The following is a 23070-nucleotide window of genomic DNA, read 5'->3' on the forward strand; positions in this document are numbered from 1 at the left end:
CACAAACAACTGGAGGTGATTTTAAGAGAAGTTATCTTCAATGGTGTTCCCTAGCTTGTGGAAGGTTGTCACAACAACAAATGCAACAATCGGTAACCTCCAGAGACGTGTGCTCCTTTTTAATATTCCAAACATAATTAAACACGTAGTTTAATTAATCATGCCTTCTAACATGCCATAAATAAAATTGTGGTTCAAACGCAACATGCCCAAAATATAATCTTCCAATCTAAAACCATCACAAATAATTCATGCTTCACAAATTCAATCACAAACACCATAAATTCACAATTCCATACATAAACCTTAGCATGATACTACTTGTAATTGATTGAAATCAAACCTAGCATGATTCTACGTCATCAAAATATGCTAAGTACGCGAACGTACCTCAATTAAGCCCGTAAAGTAGCCAATTACACTACAACAATTCCCGAACCAAGTCTCCTACATAAAGGGACAATAAACCTATATTTATTACCTTAGTATACAAATTTCCAGCAACTTTTAAACATTTTAAAACCTCACTAAAAAGCTGAAATTTTTGTTTAAAACCTTTAAAACTCTCTCTTTAAGATAGTAATTAAAACCACAAAGTGAAAACTCAATTATAGTGTTCATATAAAATTTCCAGCATACTTTTTAAGGCTTAAACCCTTTAAAAAAAACTTTGAAAATTATATTAAAACCACTTAAAATATTATCTACTTATGGGTAATCAACTCCCTTTAATTAATACACAAAAGTAGTATGTAAATAAAAATTCCAGCATTATTCTATTAACAAAAACCCATTAAAATTTCATTAAAACTTCATAAAGATACAATCTTTAAGATTTATTACCACTTATAATCAATGGGTATATAAAACCCCCAAATCAATTGTAAGTTAGAACCCTAAAAATCAACACTTTAATAATTAAAACCCTAACTTATAATTTTATGAAATCTGAAAATAAAACACTTTATTATTTAAAATTTACAATCTTTAATCACCAAAACATAATTATGATACTAATCAAACATACTTTGAATAATTAAAACAAAAACCCATAAATAAAATCATCAAAATAGCTAGAATGAAAAGAGGAGAGAAAAGGGAAGAAGAAGGTGACCCGTGGTGGTGGTGGTCGGCTGGTCGCTGGCGGCTGTTGGGGCGGCCGGAGTTCCGACTTGACTGCCGGGCAGCAGTGGGTCGGTGGTCGAACCCACGTCATTTTTGGCTTGGGGTTCCTACGTGAAAACAAAGAGGAAATTAAAGGAAAAAAAGAAGAAAGAGAAAAAGAAAAGAAGGAAAAGAGGAGAGGGGGCGGCGCGGCTGCTGGGGTCGCCGGCAGTGGCTGACCGTTCCCGGCGGCGGCAGCGCGGGGTGATGTGGCTGCTCTGTTCTCACGGGAAGGAAGAAAGGGGAAAGAAAAGAAAAGAAGGAGAAAAAAAAAAGAAAAGAAAAGGAAAAGAAAAGAAAAGAAAAGGAAAAATAGTCCATTTTGACCATTTGACTTTTTGTGTGGGGAATTTTGGGGATCTAGTAGATATATATAGTGTAGGGTAATTAGTGTAGGTTTGGGCTTCATATAGTCATGGACTTAAAATAGTTAACCCAAATTCAAAAGTAGGATGAATTAGTTTATTGACTTAAATATCAATACTTGCTTTATTAATAATCCAATAATTAAAATAGCTTGACCCAAAAATATATTTTATAATTAAATAAATAATTTATAAAATACATTAAAAATACGGGGTATTACATCGACACACATGCAAACTCGTCTTTAATTTTTAGGGAATGCGACTATGTTCGCTACCCATTATGGGTAATAACATAAACTAATGAAACCTGCGTATAATTGCTTTCGTACTTCGTCCTTTATTTTCAAAGCGACATCAGATTTCATTCGTCGAATTTTTTGTTCTACTGGTTTAGAAGTAATGTTCAAGGGAATAGTATGTTCTGCAATCTCCCTATCTATTCAAGGCATGTCCTTGTATGACCAAGCGAACACGTCTTTGGATTCTTTGAGCGTCGATATGTGGATCGATTGCTCTTCCGGATTTAAAGTTAAGCCAATTTTTACTTACCTTTTGTTCTCATTGGTTCCTATATCGATTGTTTTAGTTTCTTCAATTATAGGGTTCTTTTGCTCTCGTTCATTCATTAATTCAACAAATTTATTAATATTATCATATTCATTAGATTTATTGTTATAACATTCAAAAGATTTAAGAGAAGACATATACTTGAAAATAGAGCTCATTTTATTTGAATCAAAAGAAAGTCCATCATGAGAAGATTCCTTTTTGGGATCTTCATCCTTAGAACTACAAAATAAAGACTTAGTAATGGCCACAAGGCCTAAATTTTCAGCTTCCTTAAAATCTAAAGTGGACTCATCATCAGATTCTTCAAACATCTTCCCTTCGCTAGTGATGATTTCCAATTTATCACCTTTATGATTGGTGCATTTGAAAGATTTCCTCCATCCATGTTCAAAGGTCTCATTAGACGGGATGATCAGCGAGGTTGCGTTTAAAGCTTCTTCTTGGATGGCGTTCTGATTAGTCATTGTAGCAACATGATTTTGCTCTAGTCCAAAAAGCAAGTTGAATGCTTGGTTATCATAGAACCCTAGAGTTGGGTGTTTTTATTGAACGATTTCAAAATCGTCATTCAAGAAGTAGCAATCGTGGAATATCTCGAATCATAGCTTCTTGATACCTTCTAAAACTAGTTGTTATGGAAAGTCATAGCATGGGTAATCCTCTACCTCCCTAATGAATTGTCCACTAAGAGTTTTATTGTAGGAGAGTAAAGGATTATTCCCTTCTTGTGGTTATCTCTAAGTGCTTTGATTTTAGCATCGTGAGATCCTAGTTCTTCTTTGGTTGGTTTGTATCCCAATTCAAAGGAGAAGCTTTTCTTTGGGATAGGAAGTAAGAGAGATTTCTTCAATCCTATTCCCAAAGGCATCCCCAGAAAGTAACTACACTAGAATAAGATGTTTTTACTATTGGGGTGGAGTATGGATGAAGCTTGAATGGTTCTTCAAGGCCCTCCTCCATTTCTATTGTGAAAATTTCCTTCGCGGAGAATCCCATCATGACCTATTCATCATTTTTGTGGTTTATTTCTAGAAGTGATTGATCGTTTATTGCTATTTTTAGAGGTGAAACATGTATGGTCATAGGAAGACCTTGATAGTTCAACCTAATCATTTGATGAAGTGAGGATATTGTTGCACCAAGCTCATGTATCTAAAGACGTACAAGAAAAAGATTGAATATAGATTTAATATCCATGGCATGAAATTCAATCATCTTCTTAATTGGGCCTGTGGTAATTTGTAGCTTAACATTTTCACACACCGATCTCCTCGAGTTGTCGTAGGCCTTAATGCTTTTGTGTTGTTGATTGGAAGTCTTTTTATAGATTAAGGACTAGATATTTTGCAGTTCGTAATGGGCATACATTTAAAGCTGACCCATTGTCCACCAAGGTAAAAGAGATGTTGTATCCCCGCACCCCACAGTTAAGTATAATGCGTTGTTGTGGGTACTGTCTTTTGAAGGCAAATCATCACTAGTAAAAATGATTGGTTTGTCAGATGTCTCACTAGTAAGAAAGCTAAGAATATCCTGGAGTTTTGTCAATGCTTACAGAAAAAGCCGTTAGAGCGTTCATAAGAGAATTCTTATGTTCTTTAGAAGTACTTAGAAGTTTCCAAATGCTAACATTTTCCTTGGATTAGCAAAGTTGTTTGACCAATGGATCTTCTACCTCAAGGGGAGGGGGTATTAAATTTTGAGTTTGACCTTGAGTTTGATTTTGAGTGGTCGACGATCCATTTTTGTGGTACTTGATAAACTCACCCGAAAAGAGTTAGATGATCTATCTCATTTGGGTTAGTTATAGGACTCGTGAACCAACTTTCTTCTAGAGGCTTTGAATGTGCCTTCATTTCAAGATATTCCATGAGTTGTGCTTGATATCATTGTTCATACAAGGAGAGATTTGATAAATCTTGCAATTTCCCCAAGAAATTATCCCAATCAAGCGCTCCACTTGTCTCATTTTGCATACAAGGTGAAGGTGGGACGGCGGCGTACTTATAGACATATAAGTCTTGAAAGTCATCATCCCTAATCCATACACTTCGATAGTTACCCATACGAGTATTATGGCTAGAGGTTTCCCTATAGGTGTTATATAGTCCAAAGGGTTAAACGTATCACTTCCCATATGTTCCTCATCAATGTGAAATACCCTAATGGGGATACTTTATTGTTGGGTTTAAGTGTGGGAATTCTCCCATCGTCTCCTAAATCTTGTACCTTGTGCTTTAGGACATAGCAACGTTTAGTATCATGCCCAACACCTCTATGATAACCACATTAAGCATTGCCATCCCATTGTGCATATCTTTTTTCTTGTGGAGTGGGTGGCGTTGGCCTTGTTGGTGTAAGTAAACCAATTATTGTGCATATCACTCGTTTGACAATGATATGACCAACATTGGAAGTGAAGAAGGTATGAATTTGATCCAATTTATTGAATAATTTGTCGCCCCTCATGACAACGTGACTAAACAACACTTGAAAATTCGTGCTTTATGTTATTGTCTTGTTGTTAATTGTTTGCTTAGGTTAGGCAAAGAGTATGGAGATTATCCCATGGTGTCCATAGTAGAGCAAATAGAGGGAAATATTCACCCGATCCTTTGGCTTTGGCGGAAACCGTTCTATGTTTGAATCGCCTTAAGGGAGACCCTAACGAAAACAGTTTGACGGGAAGTCCACTCCTATTACACGTACGTTTTTTTTTTTCATGAAGTTAGGCTGGAATGACAAGCGCAATCTTCTGTAATGCGCGCGGTTTGCGCGCACAACTGGTTTTGATGCGCGCGCCACCTGCTTATGTAAAATCGCAAACTATTTTTTTTAGATTTGTCTCATGGAGCGTTTGCGAATTGTTGATCAGCCACAAAATCTTGAGGCTAATGGAGTAAGGACATTCCCTGGACGTTGAATTCTTTACAAGCATAAGAATGAAGAAAAATGGATGTCGTTTTTTTGTCACGGGGTTCCCAACATACGCTTTGTGATTATTTGGTGAAACATAAGTAGTATGGTTGGAAATATCTTTAATTTCCCTTATATTAGGCTTCTAGGCCTATCTAGTACTACTTATATCTTTCCTTGTAGGGTAATGAGACAATACGGGATGAAACAAATTATTCCCCCGCAAGATTGTGATGCCCCTAAAGATGTGATCTTTAAACCCGAACGAATTCCTCGATGGATGGAATATTGGTCAAGTCTTCCTAGATGGGTAGTACAAAACCCTTCCACGAGTATTGTATTATTTTCCTTTTACAAGCTTGGATGAATGCACCGGATAAGGGTGAATTAAATAAGGCTCGATCTCAACTTCAAGCCACCACAGCTCGCAATCCACCTAAGCCTTTGATGCATCCGGCCACTACTACTCCTCCTAGTGGCCAAAACAAAGGAGTGAGAAGAAAATTAGACTTCTCATCCCCTAAGGCTTGTTCGAAGAAAACAAAAAGGAAAGCTCCCTAAAAACCCGCGCAACAAGGTGTGAAGATCAAAGAACCTTCACCGAACACTCGCAAGAAAGCTCCAATCGTCAAAGGGAAAGGAAAACAGGTTGCAAATGCCCCAATTCCTAAATTGAAGAACAATGTTTGGGTGAAAAAGAAGAGTGTAGGGGAAAGCTCAAAGGCTTCTGAAAATACTGCGATAGAAACTATTCCTCCATCATCCGTGACAATCGAGGACATAGTAAAACCTTAGAGTGTTACACAATTTTATCATTAAGTTTAATTTGAATAAAGTGTAATCACTACTATGTTTTTTTTTTTTGCTTTTGTCATTTACTATCTAATTCAATAATGTCTCTCTCTTTTGGATTTTGAATGAAATAAAAATGAGCTTTATTTTTTTTTACTTTTGATAAGACCGAATCATAAAGATTGCCTACGTATTCGCAATACAAAATCAGGTCTTTGTGTAGTTCTTCTTTTTTATTTATTATATATTATTTTATATATATATATATATTTTTTCTTTAATCTCTTGAATAGAGATTAAATGAAAATTTTAATCAAACTTTGTTTAAAAAACATTCAAATCAAAGTTTAATTTTTTTATTTTCCGAGTGTATGTTGTATTTAAGAAACACCCTCTTTTTGTCGCAAGTAAAAGTTGAAACTTTTTTCAAGAATTAAAAATACTGGCTTGTAGTTCATCGCCAGGTGGCGCGCACAACATCCAAGGTTGCGCGAGCCTGTAGAACGAAATTTGTTGCGTGTGACATCCACGTGCAACTGTACCAGTTGCGCGCGACACCTATGCTACGAGTGTTAAAAATAATTTTTTTGCAATATTACTCCTCCCCCCCAAATATGAAGAGTTTTTCGTGATGTTCGAAAAAATTTGAACACTTATAATGATATTATTAATTTAAATTACCCCAAAGTGTTATGTGCTTTGCCGTGTTATTCGGTAAAGTGCATAACACTTAGAATCTTTTAATTGAATGCTAAAAAAGATTTATTTAATGAATGAATGAGTTTATTCGGGTTTCATATGTAATATTTTTTAAGTCGATCAATGTTTATTAATTGGCGAATTTCATCTCCTCCAATATCCATTAATATGACGGCTCCTCCTGATAGGATTTCAATATTGCGGTAGGGACCTATCCAATTAGGCTTGAATTTCCCTCTTGGATTGGTTGGTGGACCCCTAACCTCCTTTAGTACAATGTTACCTTCTTTAATATTTCTGGGTTTTACCCTTTTATTAAAATGACGCGCAATGCACTGTTGGCAAACTTGTACATGATGCAAATCTCTTAGTCGTCGTTCATCGAGGAATAAAATCTCTTCATACCTTGCTCTTACCCATTTAGCTTCAGGTAGCTTACTTTCAAGCACGATGCATAGGGATGGTATTTCGAGTTCGACTGGTTGAAGTACGTCCCTTCCAAAAACTATGGAGTTTGGAGTTACCCCTATTGATGTTCGTATGGATGATCTATAACCCCATAATGTGAAGTGTAGTTTATTCGGCCAATATTTATAATTTTCCGCCATTTTCATAATGATGACTATTATGTTTTTGTTTGCCGATTCTACAACTCCATTCATTTTAGGTCTGTACGGAGATGAGTGATAATGTTTTACTTTATAACAAGTTAAGAGAGTCTTGACTTCAGCTTTGAATTGAGATCCCTTATCACTAATTAGTTAATGTGGAACTCCATATGTACAAAATATGTTTCGTTTAAGAAACTTTGCGACATGTTTAGAAGTGATATTCACGTAAGAAGCAGCCTCAATCCACTTGGTAAAATAATCGATGGCTACTAATACGTACTCGTTCCCTCTTGCTCCTGTTTGAGAAATTTTACCAATTACGTCAGTTCCCCAAGTTGAAAAAGGCAAAGGGGAAGTGAGGTTGTATAGTTGGAATGGTGGAAGGTGTTGTAAATTAGCAAACATTTGTCACTCTTGACATTTTTTTACATATTGTATGCAATCATGTTCCATAGTGGACCAATAGTACCCTTGTCGTGAATTTATTTTTGCAAGCATTTTACTATTCATGTGAGGTCCACAAACACATTTGTGAGTGTCTTCCATAAGGCGTGTAGATTTGGGTTTGTCTATACATGATAAGCTTTGACCATTAGGTCCTTTTTTTCATAATTGACTGTTTACTAGACCGTATTGTGCCGCAAGTATTCTTAAGGCTCGTTGGTCTTTCGATGAAGTATTTTCAAGGTATGCGCCATGGGTAATATATTGGAGGATATGATCATACCAAGGATTATCTCCTTCAATGCCATTTATTTCCTCTATTGCGTTGCAATATGCTGGTTCTTCTCTTCTATTGACGCATAACGGAATCATATTTAAGTGATCTGGAATGTTGATCATTAAGGATAATTTTGCTAGCGCGTCGGCAAACTGATTATCGTCACTTGGGAGATATTTATATTCAATATGTTCAAAATGCTCGATGAGTTGGTCTAGGTGTGCTTGGTATAATATCATTGTAGAGTTTTTTATTTTCCATTTTTTCAGTATATGTTTTATAATCAAACTAAAATCTCCATATACCTCTAATTTTTGCACACCTATGCTAGCTGCTGCTTCTAATCTAATAATGCACGCTTCACATTCCGTGGCATTATTAGTAACCTCAAAGTCTAATTTGACAGAGATTGGAGTATGTGCTCCCTCTGGACTTATGAGTAACACTCCTACGCCACATCCTTTTTTATTGGACGCACCGTCGAAGTACATTATCCATTTATCATCTTGTGTCATGAGAATTTCTTCATCCGGAAGATGAGTAGTTTCTGCATGACTTGTTTGAATTGGATGTTGGGCTAGAAAATCGGAAATCTTTTTTCATTTCATTAACTTTTCAGGAATATATTTGAGCTCGAATTCGGCCAACATCACCAACCACTTAGATATCCTTCCTTGTATAGGTTGTTCAAACAAATACTTTATCAAATTTTGTTGAGAAATTACATGAGTGGTGTGTGGTAGCATATAATGTCGTAATTTTTTAGTTGCCCACACTAATGCTAGACTCGTTTTTTTCAAGGTGCTATATTTTGTTTCATATTGAATGAACTTCTTACTCATATAATATATTGTACACTCAACTTTTTCTACCTCTTGTGCTAACATTGCGCTTGTGGCCGTTTCTGTAATTGTGATGTATAGCCTACGAGGTAGTTTGGGTACTGGTGGTACTAAAATTGGTGGGCTTTTGAGATAATCTTTGATTTTCTAAAAGGCCTTTTGGCATTGATCGTCCCATTCATTTTTTTCCTCTTTTTTCAATGTTTTAAATATTGGCTAACAAGTCATAGTCAATTTGTTGGTATAACGACTAATGTACAATAGTTTTCCAAGGAACCCCCTAATTTCTTTTTCTGTTTGAGGGGGAGGCATGTCAACAATTGCCTTTATTATAGAGGGATCGATCTCAATACCACGTGTGCTTACTACGTATCTGAGTAAGTTGCCAGAAGTTACTCCGAAGGCGCATTTTTGTGGATTCAATCGCATTTTGTATTCTTTTATGCGAGCGAAAAATTTGCGTAAAGCTTTTATATGTCCCATTCTATCTTTGGACTTTACGATCATATCATCCATATACACTTCTATTTCTGTATGCATCATATCGTGCAAGAGAGTCGTAGCCGTTCTTTGGTACATAGCTCCTGCATTTTTTTAACCGAATGGCATGACTGTGTGCCAATATGTACCCCAAGCGGTAATAAAGCATGTCTTTTCTTCGTATTCTTTTGCCATTAAAATTTGGTTGTAACCTGCGTATCCATCCATAAAGGATAACATCGCATGTTCAGCCGTGTTATCTACCAATATATCAGTATGTGGTAAGGGATAATCGTCTTTAGGGATAGCCTTATTAAGGTCCCTAAAATCGACACACATGCAAACTCGTCCATCCTTTTTGGGGACTAGGACGATGTTTGCCACCTATTCTGGGTAATTACATAAGCAAATGAAACCTGCGTCCAATTGTTTATGTACTTCTTCTTTTATTTTTAACGCGACATCAGGTTTCATTCGTCGAAGTTTTTGTTTTACTGGTTTAGAGGTAGGGTTCAAGGGAATGGTATGTTCCGCGATTTCCCTATATATTCCAGGCATGTCCTTTTATGACTAAGCGAACACGTCTTCGAATTCTTTGAGCGTCGATATGAGGGTCGATCGCTCTTCAAGAGTTAGAGTTAAGCCAATTTTGACTTCCCTTTTGTTTTCATTGGTTCTTATATTGAATATTTCAGTTTCATCTATGATAGGGTTCTTTTGTTCTCGTTCATTCATTAATTCAACCAATTTGTTAATGTCATCATCTTTATTAGATTGATTGTTTAGCATTCGAAAGATTCAAGAGAAGGCATATACTCAGAAATAAAGCTTATATTATTAAATTCAAAAGAGAGTACATCAAGAGAAGAGTCTTTTTTAGGATCCTTGTCCTTAGAACTAGAAAATAAAGATTCAGTAATGGCCACAAGGCTTAAATTTTCAGCTTCCTTAGTCTATGATAGATTCATCGTCTGATTCTTCAAACATCCTCCATCCATGCTCAAAGGTTTCATTAGAAGGGGTGATCAACGAGGTTGGGTCAAAAGCATAATAATAATAATAATAATAATAATAATAATAATAATAATAATAATAATAATAATAATAATAATAATAATAATAATAATTATAATAATAATAATAATAATAATAATAATAATAGTAATAATAATAATAATAATAATAATAATAATAATAATAATAATAATAATAATAAAAATAATAATAATAATAATAATAATAATAATAATAATAATAATAATAATAATAATAATAATCATTATCATAATAATAATCATGAGTCATGTTAAAGCATAATAAAAATAACAAGATCCTAGGCATGATACTAACAAGATTAATAACAAACCCTAGCATGTCACTAAAAATATAAAGATTTTATGACAAAGGGTTCCTAATGGAAGGTATATTTGGTCGTGTATCTGTGCGGTGTGTGAAAGTGACACTAAGGTTAGGCCACAAGGGCTAAGTGTGTGGAAAGATATTAAAAAAAAGTCAAATGGTGGTGACTCTTAGGCTAGGTAAGCTAATGATGTAGGGATCAAGCCCCCAAGTCTAGCTCTACATGAATAGGGATGAGCATAGGAGATTCCTTGATATGATCATGGTGTATGAATGTGAATATGAATGCATTTTTATTACGGCCGCACTTCAATGTGAGGTTGCCTACGTATCCGTTAGGAATCAGGACGAACGTAGCTCTAGCCGAACCTCGCACAAGCATGTTTACCTCAAAAAGATCTTTTTAAGGGTTGTAACGTGGTTAGGCTAAAGGTTGAAGAACAAGGGGATAAAGGCTCAAGACCCTAGATAAACCCCCAAGGTGTGCAACCATGCTTTTGAATCTTTGTATTTTTATGCTTGAGGCTTTTGACTCTTTTTTTTTTAGCTTTTTCTTTTGCTTTAGCACTTATTTCATTTTTATAAGTGTGGGCAATCCCGATCATGCGGCCTATCACTCACTTGGCATTTATGTTTCTCAGGAACGGTACCGAGCACTCGACAGAGACACAATCTAAGACGTGTTCATATCAAAGACATGTTCATGTCAAAGACATTGGAACATTTACCCTTTTGTACACTTTTATTTATTTTTTTATTGCTTTTTATTTATTTTGAAATCACTCAAGCTCTTGAGATTGCATAAGTTACACACCATTCCATCCCAAGGTTAGGTAGATGTGGGTTGAAAAAAGAAAGGTCTATCGTTAGACAAGGATCAAAGGGGTTTATCAAGAAAGGATTTTAAATTAGAAAGGTGAAAGGCAATATGATGTGGCTACAAAGGGTGCCTTAAATCATCGGTATACCTTGTGCTTAATTCGACATGGAATTTTATTTATTTATTTATTTTTTTGATGCAATGCAATGAAATGATCATATGTAAGATAATAAATTCTCATTTTATTAAGAAAGGGAAAAGAAAGAATCTACAAAATTAATCTAATGGAAAAGAAAAGGTGCCTATGCCAGACTTATTGGGGAAAGGGTAAATAGAGAAAAAGAAAAAAGATGTCATGAAATGTTGTCGTTGAAGCTTGCCTCTTGTCCTGTGTTGTTTGTTTTATCATCACTCGCTCTTCTTGTTAACTGGAGGTATGAGAAGCTTGTTATTATCAATCAAATGTTGGATAGCGTCCTCTAGCTTCCAACAGCTCTCAGTAGCATGACCCCTACCTTGATGGTACTTGCAGCGCACATTTGGATTCCAACTAGGCAATCTCTTCTCAAGCGAGGGATCTTGAAGAGGTCCAATAGGAGTAATGAGTCCCTTGGCATGGAGTCGATCGAAAGCGTCATCGTAGCTAATTCCAATAGGGGTAAAATCCCTTTTTTGTTGCTTTCTAAATCCTCGACTATCCATGGCTAGGATCTCACTAAAGTCGAAAGTACCCACACTGTTGCGAGTGTAGGTGTTTTCGGAAGAAGAAGGATAGTCGTTCTTCTTCCTTTTACAGACACTGTTGTTATTGTTACTGATCTTGACCTTCTTGTCACACGGAGGAACATGAAGGAGATTTGAATCAATGATGTCTTGAACATGATCCTTGAGGGCGAGACACTTTTCAGTAGTGTGACCGTGACCTTTATGGTATCGACAATAGGAATTTAGATCCCAATTGGGAAAACGTTTTTCATGTGGAAGGTCTTTATTGGGTCCAATGGAGTGAATATGACCTTGATCGTGAAGACAGTTAAAAGCTTCATTGTAAGTCATTCCTATTGGTTTGTATTCTTCAATGGTTCGTTTTGCCCGTGGCTTAGGAGCATTGAGTTCTTCATTAAACCCTTGGCGAGGATTTTGTTCGATGACCATCAACCGATTTGCTAATTCTTCTACCACGTTTATGAGCATGGCAACGACATCTTGCAATTTTCGAACGTCCTCTTTTAGACTTAACGAGTCTTCCCTGGTACTATCTATGAAAAGACTTCCATCCTCCCCAATCATGGCCACTTCATCGAGAGAGGTTATATAAGCTGTCTCAATCATGGGCTCTCCTACAGGTGTGATAAGAAGTGATGGATCGAAGGATGTTTGATCATCTTCGATGGCTAGAATCTCTGAAGTTTCATTGTTATCGATCAGATCTTGAATAGCTTCTTTGAGTTTCCAACACTCCTCAGTGTTGTGACCCTTTCCTTGGTGATATTTGTAGTACTTATTGGGGTCCCACTTAGGTGGCCTGGCTTCAGGAACTGGATCTTTGATGGGCCCTATGGGCATGACTAGTCCTTTGTGGTGTAGCTTCTTGAAAGCTGTTTCATAACTCATACCAAGTGGAGTGAACACTCTTTTCGACCTTTGGATTCGTGATTTAGAGGCGTTCGTAACAAGTACTTCATTAATGGGAGAGGAGGAAGAAGGATGGTCGTTCTTCTTTTCTCTCGCACTATTATCTTTCAGAAGGTCATCTTCAATGTCAATACCTATATCATAGACAGCCTTGAAGGTATTCAAGTTGTGTTGGTACTTTATGTTCTTTGAATACTTTCCTTGGAGAATCTTGATAAACATCCTCACAGATTCTTTTTTGGTAGGAGCCTTGACTATATTAGCGGAAGTTTCCCTTCATTTATTGAAGAAAGAAGTGAACCCTTCGTTTTCTTTTTGTTTTAACATCTCAAGTTGTCTATGGTATTTTTCGTCTTGGATCTTGCACTTATATCTATCTACGAAAGCGTTTGCTATCGACTCCCAAGAAGAGGTTTTCTCTTTGTCAAGGGAAAATAACCATTGTTGGCAAACGGTCTCAAGAGATAGAGGGAACAGAGAGGGGAATACTTTCTTATCGATACCCTTAATGCTCATTATAGTTTAAAAAGCTCTTAGATGAAAGTAAGGGTTATCTGTTGCCTTGAATTTAGGGATGTCAGTGGCGTTGAACTTATGAGGAAGAAGTTCCTTGTCCAGCGAGACCCCTTGTGAAATCATGCCCTGAAATTTATAGTCACTAGACAGCTTTCTCAAACTTTCTTGCATGAGTTTCATTTGTAGTTGCTTCACAGGGTCATCAATTTTGAGGGTTAAAGCCTTTAACACCTCAGTCACGTCATTCAATTGATTCCTAAGTTCATTAACCTCTTCTTGACTTGCCATTATCTTTTTAGCCTTCCTCTTTTGACGAATTGGTTTATCAAAAAGTGAAACTTGAATAAAGAGGTTGTCCTTGATTAATCGCCCTTCTCTCCTCGACCAAGTAATGTGGAAAAGGAATTTCGGGATATTCATTGTTAAATATTTGACTCAAACTTTATTCAACATGCAATGGATGGAGGGAGTGAAGAATGATTGGAATAGAATGTGAAGGAAAATGATGTAGATGGAGGGATATGAAGAACTAGGAATAGAATGTATCCCCAACTTAAATGACGGAAAAAACCGACTCATGCATGAATCTAAGACATGGTCATGGTAACATATACTCAAAGTGTGTGCTCAGACTAGTGAGTGTAGGTGACATGTTTGGACTCTTGTGTAAGACCATGGGACTTAGTGCCTAGACTCAATTAATGACTTAACAAGGTATTATTGACAGCGAAATTCAGCCGAATTAATTAGCAAACTGGTTAATTAAACATTAGGTGATGACTCGACCAATAATCCGAACTGTCGGCAAAACGATGATGAGTGTCATTTATGGCACTCATAGGGTAGTCTTTTAGGGTTATTTCTTTCACTTTTTCATGCTTTCTTCTCTTATTTTTGGTCCTTTTTCCTTTAGTTTCTCTTTCTCCTCTTTTCTTTATGGTTCTCGTGTTTTCCTCGTGTTTTCCTTTTATTTGGCTTTTTTTCCTTTTATTTCATTTCTTTGTTTGCTTGTGTAGGTATTTGGAGAATCACCTTTGCAAAGGAATAAAATTGGGACCTTAATGATCAAGTAAGGAAGAAGCATTTGGCTAGAGAGGGCTTAGAGAGGCCTTGGAGAGGCCTCGGAGAGGTCTCCAAGGTATTTCCAGCTGGCCGCGGGCGCGGGCTCAAGAAGAGCAAATTGCAAGAATTTGGCAGGAGCTTCCCGCGGTTGCCCCGCGGGCGCGGGAAATTTGGAGAGGGCGCTCCATCTCAGAGAGACCGCGGCCCCATGATTGAGTTTTGGGAGCAGAGATTAGCCGCGGGCGCGGGTTTATCTTGCCGCGGGCGCGGGTGTTGCCTAGAAAGCCCGCGGAGGGTTCTGTACCCATTTCTCCGCGGCCGCGGATTCATCGAGAGAGGCCGCGGGATTTGCCGGTTTCTTCTTTACCTATAAATAGAATTGTAATTCCTTTTTGAAACCAACTTTTTGATAATATTTCATTAGCTTAGTTTTAGAGAGAGAATTTAGAGAGAAGTTAGAGAGAAGTTCTTTGTTTTGGATTTGTAACTCAACATTTGATCAATCAAGTTTAGATTTCTTCATTTTCAATCATTAATATTAGTGAGAATCTATTCCTTCTTTCATCTCTTACTTACTTGCTATTTGATTTATGCTTGTTGCTTGTTTTTCTTTGGATTTGAATTTGATATTGTTGAATATTTTGATTTCTTTTAGATTTTGATATAGAATGAAGATTAATGCAATTTCAAGTTATTTGTTCTTGAATTTCACCATGATTAGTGAGTAGGTTAGTTGCTAGGGAAAGGGGGAAGCATGTTTGATTAATGAAATTGCTAGTTGATGCTCTTTGATTGATTGATTTGTTGCAATTAAATTGGTTGACATAGTTTTGCATGTGATTGATTAGACAAGGAGTGATCAACCTATAAGATTAATCTAGATTGCATTGCAACTCTTAATGACATGAACAATTGAATTGAAAGTTGCTCTAATTGATTGGGTTTGCTTATGATTCTTCTTGATTTGCCTTTCATAGTGATTCCTAGATTGGCCTATAGGAGATAGCATTTGAACTCTCTTGATTGCTACTATTATTTGTCCATTGCAATACTTGAATTAATTGATTGAGCTCTAAATTAGCATTATCATTGAACTTGCATGTGGAACCCATATCCCTAGTGTTTAGACCTTTGATTTACTTGATTAGACTTGTTTTAGTTTACCATAGTGCCAACCATAATCTCAACTCCATCTTCGGGGTAGCTTGACTTAGACTCTAGTTTTCATCATTGCATTCCCTAGGGATCGACCCTTAACTTGCCCTATATTCATATAAGGTTGGTTAGGTATTTACAAATTTAGTTTAACTTGGAGGAAGGGTAGATAACGACATACATTTTCCTCTTGTCAAAATGGCGCCGTTTCCAGGGACTGCTATTGGTGCTTAGCTTTTGTTGTTGAGTCTACTTCATTTTAATTGAAAAATACAAAAAGATTTTGTTTCTTTAGGCTAGACTTGTAGCCGTGCTACTAATATTTTCTTTGATTTTTGCATGCATAGAGCTCGTGATCGATCCATTGTGCCTTTTGACCCGGAGATCGAAAGGACTCTCTCAAGGAGAAGAATAGTTAATCGATCCTTGGGGTATAGTTCTTCAAGTGAAGAAGAGATTCAAGAAGAGCAAGGCATGGGAGAACATCCGAGAGTGGCCTTGAAGGAGCTAGGAATACCCAGTGCTTATAGGTTTGAGAGCGGCATAGCTCCGCCTACAATACCGGCAAATGATTTCGAGATTCGGCCGGCCATGATCACCTTAATTGAGAGGAGGCAATATAGTGGGGCTAAGAATGAGAGCCCTTTGAACCATCTTAAAGAATTTGAGAAATATTGCAACACCATCAAAGTCAACGGAGTTTCTCAAGAGTTCATCCGCCTCAAGTTGTTCCCCTTCTCTCTCATAGGAAGATCCTTAGAGTGGCTAGATAAAGAGGTGAAGCCCAATTCCTTGAGAACATGGGATGATGTTACAAAGGCCTTCTTGTCCCGCTTCTACCCTCAAAAGAAGACGGCAGAGGCAAGAGCCTTGATTCAAGGGTTCAAGCAAAGGCCAAATGAAAGCCTTTACGAAGCATGGGAGAGATACAAAGAGTATCAAAGGGAGTGCCCTCACCACGGTATCCCAACATACCAAGTGGTCCAAATCTTCTATGGCGGTTTAAGTCCCCAAGGTAAGTCATGCCTTGATGGGGGGGCCGGGGGTCCTATCATGAACAAGACCGAAGAAGAAGTGGTGGACATTATTGAGGACGTGGTGACGTACTATAGAGATTGGCAAGATGGGGAGAGAGACTCTTCAAGCAAGCAATCTTCATTGTACTCGGTGGACCATCTGAATGCGATCAATAACCTTTCCTCCCAAATGACAAACTTGGGAAAGGAGATGACCGCAATCAAAGCCAAGTTGGAGAGCGCTTCTTCTTCTTCCCAAGCTTCGAATCTTCCCTCCCAATTTAAGGGGAGAGGTACTCTTTCTAACTCTCAACCCCCTCCCTCTTCACATAATATGCCTATGGGTTGTTTGTTTTGTGATGCATGTGGATCGTATGATCATGACTCTAGTAATTGTCCTAATGAATGTGTTGATGAGTTTGATAACAATGAGAGTGAGCATGTGAATTATGTGTCAAATAATAATGTTCAAAGGTTTGATAACCAAAGAGGTCAATGGAATAGGAATTACCAAAACCAAGGCAATTTTGACAACTATAACCAAGGTGGTGGTTATAGAAACCAAGGGAACCAAGGTTCTCGTGGTAGCTATAATAACCAAGGTTATAGTGGCCAAAATCAAAGCCAAAATTATGGTAATCAAAGCCAAAATTATGGTAATCAAAACAAAGGTTATGGAAATCATAGCCAAGGTAGTGGTAATCATAATCAAGGTGGTGGTAACCATAATCAAGGTTATGGTCAAAATCAAAATAGGGGTACTTGGAACAATCAAGGGAGGGGCAATTTTCAAAATAATGCTCAAAGAGGTCCCCCACCCGGATTTGTTCCAAGGACTCAAGGTGAAAATTCCTATTCACAACCTTCTTCACCTAGGACCAATTTGGAAGAAATAATTGAGAATCAAACCAAGTTGTTGAACACATACATGGCCGTTAGTGATAAAAAGTTCAATGAAATGATGACCCACAATAAAATGCTTGAAAACCAAATTTCTCAACTTGCTAATGCTTTGAAAGATCATGCAAGCTCTTCTTCTTTGCCTTCCCAAGGTCTTGATCCCAAGAACCCCGTGAATGCTATTGTTACAAGGAGTGGTAAGGTTCTTGAGGAGAGATTGCCTAGGAAGGGTGAAGATAAGGAGATTCCTAAGAAAGCCTTGGTTGAGAATGAGGGGGATAGGGCATCATTGGATGAGGTTGTGGTTGAGACACCTAGAGAGGTGAGAGTAGAGAAAGAAATTGTGAAACCCAAGCTCCCTTACCCACAAAAATTCATGAGACACAAATTGGATGAACAATTTGGGAGATTCATTGATATGCTAAAACAACTTCATCTTTCTCTACCTTTTAGCGATGTAATCAACCAAATGCCAAATTATGCCAAATTCCTCAAGGACATTTTGAGTGGGAGAAGAACTTGTGAGGTTGTGGAAACTATCAATTTGACCGAAAATTGTAGTGCTATCATCACGAACAAAATGCCACCCAAATTGAAAGACCCCGGAAACTTCTCCATCCCTTGTGCCATTAACAAGATGCAAATTGATAATGACTTATGTGACTTGGGAGCTAGTGTGAGCATAATGCCATATTCGGTTTATCAAAGACTTGAAATAGGGGAACTCTTACCTTCTAACATTACCTTGCAATTAGCCGATAGGTCAATCAAGTTTCCAAAAGGTAAGGTAGAAGATGTTCCATTGAGGGTTGGGAAGTTTGTGTTCCCGGTGGATTTTATTGTGCTTGAAATGGATGAAGATGCTACTATTCCAATCATTTTAGGTAGACCCTTTCTTGCTACCTCGGGTGCTATGATTGATGTGAGGAGTGCAAAGATTTCCCTTAAGGTAGGAGATGAGGTCATTGAATTTGATTTAAATGAAAGCATGAAGTATCCATGTTCTTCTCAAGAAAATTGCATGATGATTGATTCACTTGATCATGTTGTGTCTTCCATGCATGAGCACTTGCTCACCTCTAACGATGCTCTTGAGAATGTTTTGTTGAACAAGGACAAAGTAGGTACACCATGCCAGGAAGTGGCATTCTATGAGGAATTGCTCAATGGAAGCATGGAGGAAGTGGATGAGCAAATGTGCTTGAAAATCTCAAGCCAAGAAGCTTTGCAAGCGGCCACATCAAAGGAAGGTAATGGTGTGCCTATGGTAGAGCTCAAACCTCTACCATCACACCTTAGGTATGAGTTCTTGGGCCCTCATTCCACTTACCCCTTGATAGTTAGTGCATCCTTGAGCGTGAGCCAAGCTCAAGCGTTATGTGGTGTTTTGAGAAAACACCAAGGTGCTTTGGGGTACACAATTGATGATCTTAAAGGTATAAGCCCCGCCTTGTTTCAACACTACATAACACTTGAGGAAGGCGCCCTTCCTTCTATCGAACGACAAAGAAAACTACATTCCCAAATGGGAGAGGTAGTTAAGAAGGAGATCACCAAGCTATTGGATGCGGGAATCATATTCCCCATCTCTAGCTCAAGGTGGGTCTTGATCGAGGTTCAATAGGTCGTTGGTTCTACTGACCCTAATCAAATTAACAATTTATAATGCCTAAACTTACACTAAACTAGTTAGTGGCAAGTAATGGGTCGAACCACTAAGGAAGCTCACTCGTCCAACATCATTATCACTAATGCAAGAGTCAAGAGGGGAAATATTTTTGTTGATATATTGGATAAAAAGCACTAAAACTACGAATAAGCAAAGATAAAGATGAATAAAATCAATAGAAAATTACGCTAGGGATTCGGGGGTGTCCAATATGATTAGAAAGAGGAGAATAACGGTGATTGTCATGAAACATATGCCACATAACTCAAGGTTATACCTAAACAATTCATTCTCATGCAATAGTCTAGGCAAATCAATGAAAGAGGTCTCCCCTAATAAGGATCATTCTCATGCATCCTATTAGTTATAACCAAATCAAGGGAATAAACAAGCACAATCCATAAAAACTCCACTTTAATAACTCATTCTCATGCAATCGTTAAAATAGAGGTGATCCTAATCTAATTCAAATCACTTTCATGCATTTGAACTAGAAAATATCAAATAGAGTGCAACAATAATCCCAAGCTAATAAAAATCATGTCTTTCATCAATATATGGCATAAGTTCGATCCAACCATCATCATTCATCCATCATTCAATACATATCTTCCACCCCCTTCCCCTAGCTAAGAGTTTAGCCTAGAGAAGGGAGATTAAACATAATATCAAAACTAGAAATAAACACAAAAAACTCAAAGCAAGGCATGATTGAAATATATGAAATCAATAACAACAAGATGAACTAATAAGATAGACAAAAATAAGTAACAAAAAAAAACATAAATAATGCCAAAGGAAAGGAGAAGATATTACTAAAGAAAGGATTGAAGAAAGATGAAAACTTTGGTGCTTGCTTGATTGATGGAAGATTAAAACTTGAGCAAAGTTGAATACAAAGGAATCTTGAATAACAATCTCTTTTCTCTCTCTAGATTAGTCTAGTGTTCTTTGGAATTAGTACTAAGTATCCCCTTTTTTACAAAGAGTCCCGTCTATATATATGTGGCTCCACACAAAAGAAAGAGACTTGGACAACAAGGCGCAAATAAATCGTAAACCCAGTCGTGCGCGCCCGCACATGAGTCCTGTGCGCCCGCACACAATGTGTGTGCGCCCTCTCATCGTAGTGTGCGGCCGCAACTTTGTGGGTACGGGGAAAACGAGCGCGCCCGCACATGAGTCATGCGCGCCCGCGCAAAGGTATGCGCGCCCGCGCAAAGGTATGCGCGCCCGCGCAGTGGTCGCGCATAGGGTCGCGCAAACTCTCTGGTTTTGCTCTGTTTCTTCAGTCTGGCTGTGCGGGTTCTGACAGGGCTGCGCGCCCGCACAGCCTCACATGTGCGCTCGCGCATAAGCCGCATAGCACCCCGCGCGCAACAGATAACTTGGCTTCTTGATATCCTCATTCTTTCGGCGCATAATACCTACAAAACCAAAGCATGGAGATCAAAATAAAAACAAAGCGAGAAGACTAAGAAAAGGGAAGATAAGGGAGAAAAGGAAAGAGGAAGCAAAACTAAGTAAAAATGCTTAGAAAAAGGGCCAAACAAGCGCAAATGAGGAGAAAATCCTTAGAGAAAAAGGATAAAAGAGTGGCATAAATGCCACTCATCAGGTCTCCCCCGTGCATGTCGTTCTAAAGAAGGGGGGCATGACCGTGGTTGAGAATAAGAAGGGTGAGCTCATTCCAACTAGGACGGTCACGGGTTGGCGGATGTGTATAGACTATACACGTCTAAACACATCCACCAAGAAGGATCACTTCCCTCTTCCATTTATTGATCAAATGCTTGAAAGACTAACAAGGCACAAGTTTTATTGTTTCCTCGATGGATATTCGGGATTCTCCCAAATCCCCATCCACCCCAATGATCAAGAGAAAACTACCTTCACATGTCCTTATGGGACCTTTGCCTATCGAAGAATTCCCTTTGGGTTATGCAATGCACCCGCTACATTCCAAAGGTGCATGATGAGTATTTTTGGGGATATGTTGGAGGAGGAAATGGAGGTCTTCATGGATGACTTTTCGGTGGGGGGTGTCTCATTTGAGGAGTGCCTTGTGAACCTTGAGAAGTGTTTGGAAAGATGTGTTAAGGTGAATCTTATTTTGAATTGGGAGAAATGCTACTTCATGGTGGAGGAAGTTATAGTGCTTGGGCACAAGATTTCAAATAGAGGCATTGAGGTGGATAAGGCAAAAATAGAAGTGATTGAGAAACTTCCACCTCCGGTGAATGTCAAGGGTGTGAGATCGATCCTTGGTCATGCGGGTTTCTATAGGAGATTCATCAAGGATTTTTCACTTATTGCTAAGCCCCTAAATGACCTTCTTCAAAAGGATGTTAAGTTCATTTTTGATGACAAATGCTTGAAGGCATTTAACAGATTGAAAAAGGCCCTAATCTCCAATCCTATTGTTCAAGCCCCAAGGTGGGATCTTCCTTTTGAATTGATGTGTGATGCAAGTGATTGGGCTATTTGAGGTGTTTTGGGACAACTTGTAGACAAGAAGCTTCATGTGATTTACTATATGTCTAAGACCCTCAATGGGGCTCAAAAGAACTACACAACAACAGAAAAGGAATTTTTAGCAATTGTGCACACTTTTGAGAAATTTCGTTATTACTTGTTGGGTTCCAAGACCATAGTCTTCACGGATCACGCGGCCCTCAAGTATCTCTTTGCCAAGAAAGAGTCCAAGCCTAGGTTGATTCAATGGGTGCTTGAATTGCAAACTTTTGAGATTGAGATTAGGGACAAGAAGGGTGCGGAGAATGTTGTGGCGGACCATCTTTCTCGCCTTGAGGGTGATCAAATTCATGATGATGGTTCACCAATTGAGGATAGAATGCTTGATGACTTCTTATATGCCATAGAGGTGAAGGAACTCCCATGGTATGCCGACTTGGTGAATTTTCTAGCATGTGGGGAGTTTCCACCCTCCTTCTCAGAGAACCAAAGGAATAAAATCAAAAGGGAGTCAAGACATTAATTGTGGGATGATCCAATCTTATACAAACGAGGGGTTGATGGCTTACTTAGGTGTTGTGTTACAAATGAAGAGGTGCCTAGTGTTTTAAGGATGTGCCACTCGGACCCTAGGGGTGGGCATATGGGTGTTTCCAAGACCGCCACCAAGGTTCTTCAATGTGGTTTGTGGTGGCCGCATCTCTTCAAGGACTCATGGGGCTTTGTGAAGTCATGTGACCGATGTCAAAGGGTTGGGAATATCTCCAAGAGAAATGAGATGCCTCAACAGCCCATTCTTGAGTTAGAGGTGTTCGATGTTTGGGGGATTGACTTCATGGGACCATTCCCATCTTCATATGGTAATCAATTCATACTTGTGGTTGTGGACTATGTTTCTAAATGGGTTGAGGCCATTGCCTCCCCTACTAATGACCACAAAGTAGTGTTGAAGTTGTTCAACAAAATCATCTTCCCAAGGTTTGGCGTGCCTAAGGCTATGATAAGCGATAACGGATCTCATTTTGTTCACAACGCCTTCCAAAAGATGTTGAGGAAACATGGAGTGCATCAATGGTTTGGCCTTCCATATCATCCTCAATCGAGTGGCCAAGTCGAGGTCTCCAATCGTCAAATAAAGCTCATTCTTGAGAAGACGGTTGCAAGGAATAGAAAGGATTGGTCGGACAAGTTAGATGATGCTCTTTGGGCTTATAGGACGGCTTTCAAGACGCCTATTGGTACCACTCCCTATCGCCTTGCCTATGGAAAATCGTGCCATCTCCCGGTAGAGCTTGAACAT

The 23070-nt window shown here is 38.2% G+C and overlaps 1 non-coding gene across 1 annotated transcript; it reads right to left on the reverse strand.

Annotated features, from left to right (window-relative positions):
* Positions 1-16567: 16567 nt before the first annotated feature.
* On the reverse strand, positions 16568-16675 carry LOC145633566 (small nucleolar RNA R71). Its single transcript, XR_014112878.1, has one exon. It is a non-coding gene; the product is annotated as a small nucleolar RNA R71 (small nucleolar RNA).
* Between the last annotated feature and the right edge of the window lie 6395 nt (positions 16676-23070).

This window comes from Chenopodium album, chromosome 5, assembly GCF_948465745.1.
Source record: "Chenopodium album chromosome 5, dcCheAlbu1.1, whole genome shotgun sequence".
Lineage (NCBI taxonomy): Eukaryota > Viridiplantae > Streptophyta > Magnoliopsida > Caryophyllales > Amaranthaceae > Chenopodium > Chenopodium album.